Here is a 6,153-nt window from a genome sequence, read left to right as displayed (position 1 = left end):
AAAGTGGCTGTGGGGCAGAGAGTCCTCTCCTGCTCTCCTGGCTCTCAGAGCACCCTGAGGAACATGCAGCTGGGATGGTGCGTGTCTCTCCCCACCCATGCCCGGGTGACCTGCTGGAGCACTGGGAGGAGAGACGAAGGCAACCCACAAGTAAGCACACACACCTGCTCCCCTCTGCTAATCAGGCCGGAACCAAGACCTGCACTCCTGTGTCTGGGGAAGACAGTATTAGAAGTGGGGATTAAAAGTCTTACTAACCCCACCCACTGCCAAGCATTTCCCCTACCACTCAGATTTACAGAGCTCTGAACAATCACATGGCCATTCCAGGAGGAGGTGTGCTCCTTGCAGACCCAGGTGAAAAATGCCCGGGGAAGGGTTGCTTCTTGCTGGTAAATCCTGTCTGTGGGGCAGTTATCTTCCTTTTACGCTTTCAGGCCGAAACCTGCAAAAAGCCCACTGGATTTGCACCATGATAAAGTTAAGAAATAATTGGCATGACAAATATTTATGCTTTGTGTCACTTACTAGTGAGAGAGACAACCTGTAAACTTCTCCTGCATACAGCTAGGTGTCACATATGAAAATCTCCCTCACAGCAGTTGCCAGGTTATTCTTCAGCCATCCCTCCCAACCATCAGCTTTGGTTCAGATTCTCTTCTACTTTGGAAACCCTTTGAACTTTCCAAGCAGGTGCTTTTCAACGTCATCCAATCTTATCAGTCAAAAAGAAAAAAAGAGATGACCCTTGCAACAGGTGTAGGAATCAGAATTAGTGCCCTCTACCTCCCACCTATGCAGATAAAACATTATTTCATTTCTATCCTGAGCTGTGAGGCAAGCCAGCTTGATAATCATCCCACCAGTTGCTTACGCCTCCCAGTTAGGCATCCACTGCAGGGGGAGAAGATTTCCGGGTTAATGCTGGTGAATACCAGCGATTCCTCTCCTGAGCCACTTCTATCTTCTTGTTAATTTTTATTTTGAGAAGAATGTGTGGTTAGAAACACTCCTGTTCTTTCCCACTCCCTCCCCCAAGTGGCTTTTTTGCCTTCTTTGGGGATTGCCCCTCACCTTTTAAATTGCTAAAGTTGCCTATCTCTCTCCTGTTGGTTCTCCTCTGCACCTTCCTTATCGGGCTCTTATAATTGTATTGGCAGGCCCTGCCTTATTTGTCCAGTGAACTGACAATTCTTGAGCTGATATCCCATCATATGACCTTTTCATGGAGTGGAAACCAAAATTACTGTGTAACCAGGGGGCAATAAACCACACCTGATAAGATGAAAGGCTTTCGGCTTTTTCCAGGTTCTAGATACTGGAAAAACAGTGGGGGTGGTGGGGAAAAGAACAATAGAAGAGGTTAAAAATGGTGCAGCCAGTCGTGATGAAGAATATTTAATTATCTGATTTTATTAATCAAACTTCTCCCCACGCAACAGGGTAGAAAAGCAAGCATCTTTCAGAATGATGACATTCACGGGGTAGAGTGGGAAGTGTTTTTCTCTGATCCTTTTGCATCCCTCTGCCGCTTTTATAAAGGAGGATCTTGTGCCTTCATGGTTGTGTGATGAGGCGGCAGCTGTTTGTGTGGGTGCAAAAGGTCTTGTGGCCCTCTCCAATAAGTAGGGAAATTGTTTCAATTAGTGCCTCTTTGGCCAAGCTTTGTCCTCTCCAACTTTGCTGCTGGTGTCTGTAATCCTGGCTGGGCACACGAAAAAGGATGTCTTGCCCTTCTTTGCTTGGGCAGAATGAGCGAGTGGGTAATTTATGGGATGAGAGTTAGGTAAGTGTGCTATCTGTATACAGAGGGAAGGGAAAGAAAGGTACTCTGAATCTACACCCTGGATTAAAACTGCCTATTTAATAATAGGTTTCCCCTTTTTTCCTTGTGATTCCTGATTCAAAGCCCATTAAAAAGCACGAGGAGAAACCTGGTGTATTCTTTTGCAAATGCCTTACTTTCCCTACTGCGTTTGCCTGAGGCTCTAAAAAGGGAGCCACTCTTCTTGGTTTTACTGGCCTCCTACAGAGCAAGGGCTTCAAATCTTACTCACTTCTCAGATGTCTCGAGAGTCCTTGACCCAGCCTTCAGTGTATTAATTTAGTATATATGACAATGTCTGAACTCCCTGATGTTTACTGTGCTACCTATTACCTGGAAGTTTCAGGCACAGCTCTAGGGACCTCTGTTTCATAAGTCTCCCTGCTGTCCACTTTTCCAAAGGTGCAAGAGTGAAACTCATGGATTTATCTGCTTCAGTTGTTAAATGAAGCAAGGCCACATTTTCCTTTGCAGTGGAAAGCTTTGGCTTTGGTTTGTTATTAAAACTTATGTGTTCAAGGAGCTAATTTCCTGCTACGGGGGGGAAGGAGGAGGATTTGACAGGAAAGTCTGATAGGTCCCAATACTCCTAATGAGGCGACTCATATCTTTGGGTAAATTAGCTGGGTAAATTAGCAAAGAGAGTCTCAGGGCAAAAAATACACCTCCTATCTCTTGTCCTTGCCCCAGCTCCACTTTTACTGCGTTAAACAGACACTGTTTTCAAAGGAAGAAACTTAGCCTTCTGGCAGAAATACATGTGCTTTCTTGTTGAAAAATTTCTGAAGTAAAGAGAGTTGAGACAGACAGATTCCAAGTTTTCATCTCAGTGATGAAATGATCACACTGGAAACACATAGCCAGCATATCCCCATGTTCAGAATGTGTGTGCTACCTGTCTCCACTGCCACCAACTTGCTCTGGGCAGGCACCTGCTGAGACAATCCTGTAGTCCCATGTCACAAAATCAAATTGTGCATGTTTGTATAACTATTCTGTCTCAGTCTGCAACTTTAAACCTCCCTGCTGCTCACAGCGACAAGTTGATTTTCTCTGCATGTTTAAATTAGATGCTCACATGCAAATTTACAACTTGAAAGCATCTTTGTGAAGGCTTTATTTTTGTTCTGTCTTATTATATTGTTCTTTTTTATTAAAACTGAAGACAATGCCAACTGAGAAATATATTTTTCTTCTTCTATATGGGAAAACAAAACAAGCACTAAAGTAGGAAACAGGATAAATAAACAGGATAAACTCTTGAAAGGGGATTTGAAAGCAGCAGTGTAAGGTTGCAGAAATCCCATGTTTCGTGTACAGAAGTTTCTCCAGAAAAAAATGTAGTTCTGATATCAAAATGTTTAAGTAGTACCAAAAGACTTGAACGTTTTAGTATTTTTAATACAAAAATAAAAAACCAGTGATAAATACTATTAACTAAAAAAAAAAATTAAATACTGTCTTTAGAATGACTGCTAGTTTGGAATTTCTTTGCTTTGTATTATGTTAAAATAAAGATGAGTGGCAAAAAATAGACGCTTGAAATGCAAATGAATGTTTTTCAAATTAAAATAGTTCACCTGACCCCCTTTTTCAAATGATTGAGTTGCTGAAATGTAACAAACTATTTATGTTCAAAACAAGAAATTATTTACTTTTAAATTACCAGAAAATGAAGAAGTTATTTTTCTGCCAAGTTCTAATATGATGACTTTTGCATGGTAGTTTGGGGATGTTTTTATATTTCTGCTTGACCTGGAAACGCAGATGACTCTCATTTGTTACAATTATTTGCTACCCGTCTAATTTATTCTATAAATTCCATGAGGCAGGAAACATATCTTCCTCTGGGATTGCTGAGCTCTGAAGGCAACTCTGTACAGCAGAAGGGAGCTGTCTAGAACAAAATCATGCCATGTTGATTTTCTCAGCTCATCCTCTCTGTGCCAAGCAGACCTAGAGGTTTACAAAACCTCTGAGATTTTTAAAATATTGAGTACTTTCAGAAAGTGAAAAACCCTGGATGTATAGACTTTAAATCAACGTGATATCAATACTTTGGAGTTTTTTGTCCAATAGCACCCATCTCAAATTGGAAGAAGAACTGTGTTTACACTGTCAGTCATGGAGCAGGACTGTTCCTACCCCACTGGTCTCTTTCACTAGATAAAGACAATAACAGGATGATATTCCACCTGGTGCCTCTCCTTTAATCTCCCATTCTCAAATGTGACTCAAAGTCAGAGCTGTCCAGTGTTTATGCACAGCATGGATGCTGCAGCTCACACCACCTCATCTCTGAGGGCTTGTGCTCAGTCAGCTGTTCAGAGCAAGTCAATGAGCTCGGGCAGTCAGAGACACCGGTCGTTGCCTGTGATGGTGCAGCTGCAAATTGCCCACAGCACCTCTGGATCCTCATGTCCCTGTAGATTGTCTTCCATCCTTTATGCCTTACTGGACTCCAACAATCTCCCCAGTGACATCTGAACTGCTCTGGTCGTCTCAAAGTTCAACAGCTGGGAGTGATCTAGCATAAAGCCCATGCAGCCTGCTCCTGGAGTCCCTTTCACCTCAGATTTATTAGCCCTGTTGTCTCTGCAGATTTCTCAACAAGCTCATAAATTAGAAATATTAATAAAAGGGATACTTTAGGTTTAAACTGATAACATTTATTATGATTTTTTTATGGCACAGTTATTATCAATTGACATTTTAAATGGCATCATAATCCATAAAAGTGAAATGGACTCAGAAAAATATTTCTCCCAAGCCAAAAATAATAGCAACAGCAGCAGGAGTGCAGGAGAGGAAGGACACAAACAGTTTGAGCCCAGGTCATTGATTTCATACTTTGGAGGAGTTTTTTAGCAACTTTGTCCTCTGCTTAATCCATTCTTATATTTTGTAGTGCTTTTTCTCCCCTACTGGGCCCCTCATGCCCTTTGTAGAAGTTTTTCTATAAAAAATCTTTAGTTAATCCATGATGGGGAGCATTTTGCTTCGAACAGAGCAGGAGCTGTTATACGTGGGAAGGGCTGGAGACATCAAAGGTTGTCCTTTTCATAACAATTCAGACCTCTCTGAGCAGCAATTGCCATGGAGAATTGTCCAGCATGGCTATAAATTAGCTTTATTCTTGTACTGTTTGGCTGATGGAAAGTTAAAAATAAAGAAGGATGTGCTTAATGAGGTCCACACTAGCAAACATGGGGAGAACAACAATTCTTTCCCCACCTACTGAAGAAGGCTACAGAGTCCTTAGGTACTGAAATAAACCAAATTCTCGAGTAAAAAAAGGGGGAGGAAAACCCTAGGAATCAATAACAGAGTGAAACAGAAAGTCCATGACCTGTAGCTCATTATTTCAAATTGGTTGTAGTTTGGTAGCCAATAAATGTCCATACTGACGCATGAAAATGAACTTCCCATGACCCAGAATGGTTCATCATCACCCAGATGTGGAGAAGGCACTGAATCCTCCTTGGAATCACTAGGGCTATGCTGAACTGCTGTTGTTTTGTAGTGGCACCTGCTATTAAAGAATTAGGTCTTCACTGCATATTCCGTTATGGAGTTGCCCAGCAGAAGATAATCTTTGAAACAGTGCCATGGCAAGCTGTCTCATTTCCCAGTGAGGAAGAGACTGGCACTTCCAAACGGGCAATGCAAGCTATCCTCAGGTAAATGCCAGAGAGAAATGTTCCTTGCATCCTTCAGGATGCACTTCTCTCCCTATATTTAAATTAATCTAAACTCAAGAAGTTTAGATTAATTATCTAAAAGTTAGATGAATGGAGTACAGTACACACATCTCCCACTCCCAAACTGATTATGCAATGCACAGATTGAGAGTGTGAGACTGACTTTTTTTTTTTTCCTGTTTTTAACCACATGTGCACTGGACTGTTTTTTTCCATGTGTTTATGTGAAGAAAAGGCAAAGACAGACCAAGTGAGCATAGCACTCAGGCAGAAGTCAGTGAGGTTTAGCTGACCATCAGTGTATGGAAAACTCTCCTGTTATACTAATGGGGTGGAGCTGTCAGTTGTTGTCTCATTCCTGGGAAGACTGAATTCTCAGTATTGCCTGGGTACAGTTTCATGGAAGTAGCCTTCTCATGCTGGACAGATTTTGAGATTTAAAGAGATGCTCCCACACCAAACCAGAACAAAAAGTCAAACTCTCAAGGACTCAAAAAAGAAATTTGGGGTTTTTTTAGTACATTAGTCTCAGTTCAGTAAGAACATTCCATTTTGATAATGTTTTGTCTTGCTGTTGAATTTTCAAATTATTTTTCAACCATAATTAATTAATTTTTAAATAAAGTA

General features: G+C 41.3%; 1 long non-coding RNA gene across 1 annotated transcript in view; it reads left to right on the top strand.

Moving 5' to 3' along the window:
* The window catches only part of LOC113958961, a 122,933-nt gene that overhangs the window by 8,227 nt on the left and 108,553 nt on the right, over nucleotides 1–6,153 (top strand). The window lies entirely within an intron of this gene.

This window comes from Corapipo altera, unplaced genomic scaffold, assembly GCF_003945725.1.
Source record: "Corapipo altera isolate COAL_440 unplaced genomic scaffold, ASM394572v1 1, whole genome shotgun sequence".
Classification (NCBI taxonomy): Eukaryota; Metazoa; Chordata; class Aves; order Passeriformes; family Pipridae; genus Corapipo; species Corapipo altera.
This window is presented reverse-complemented; position numbering and strand designations above follow the sequence as displayed.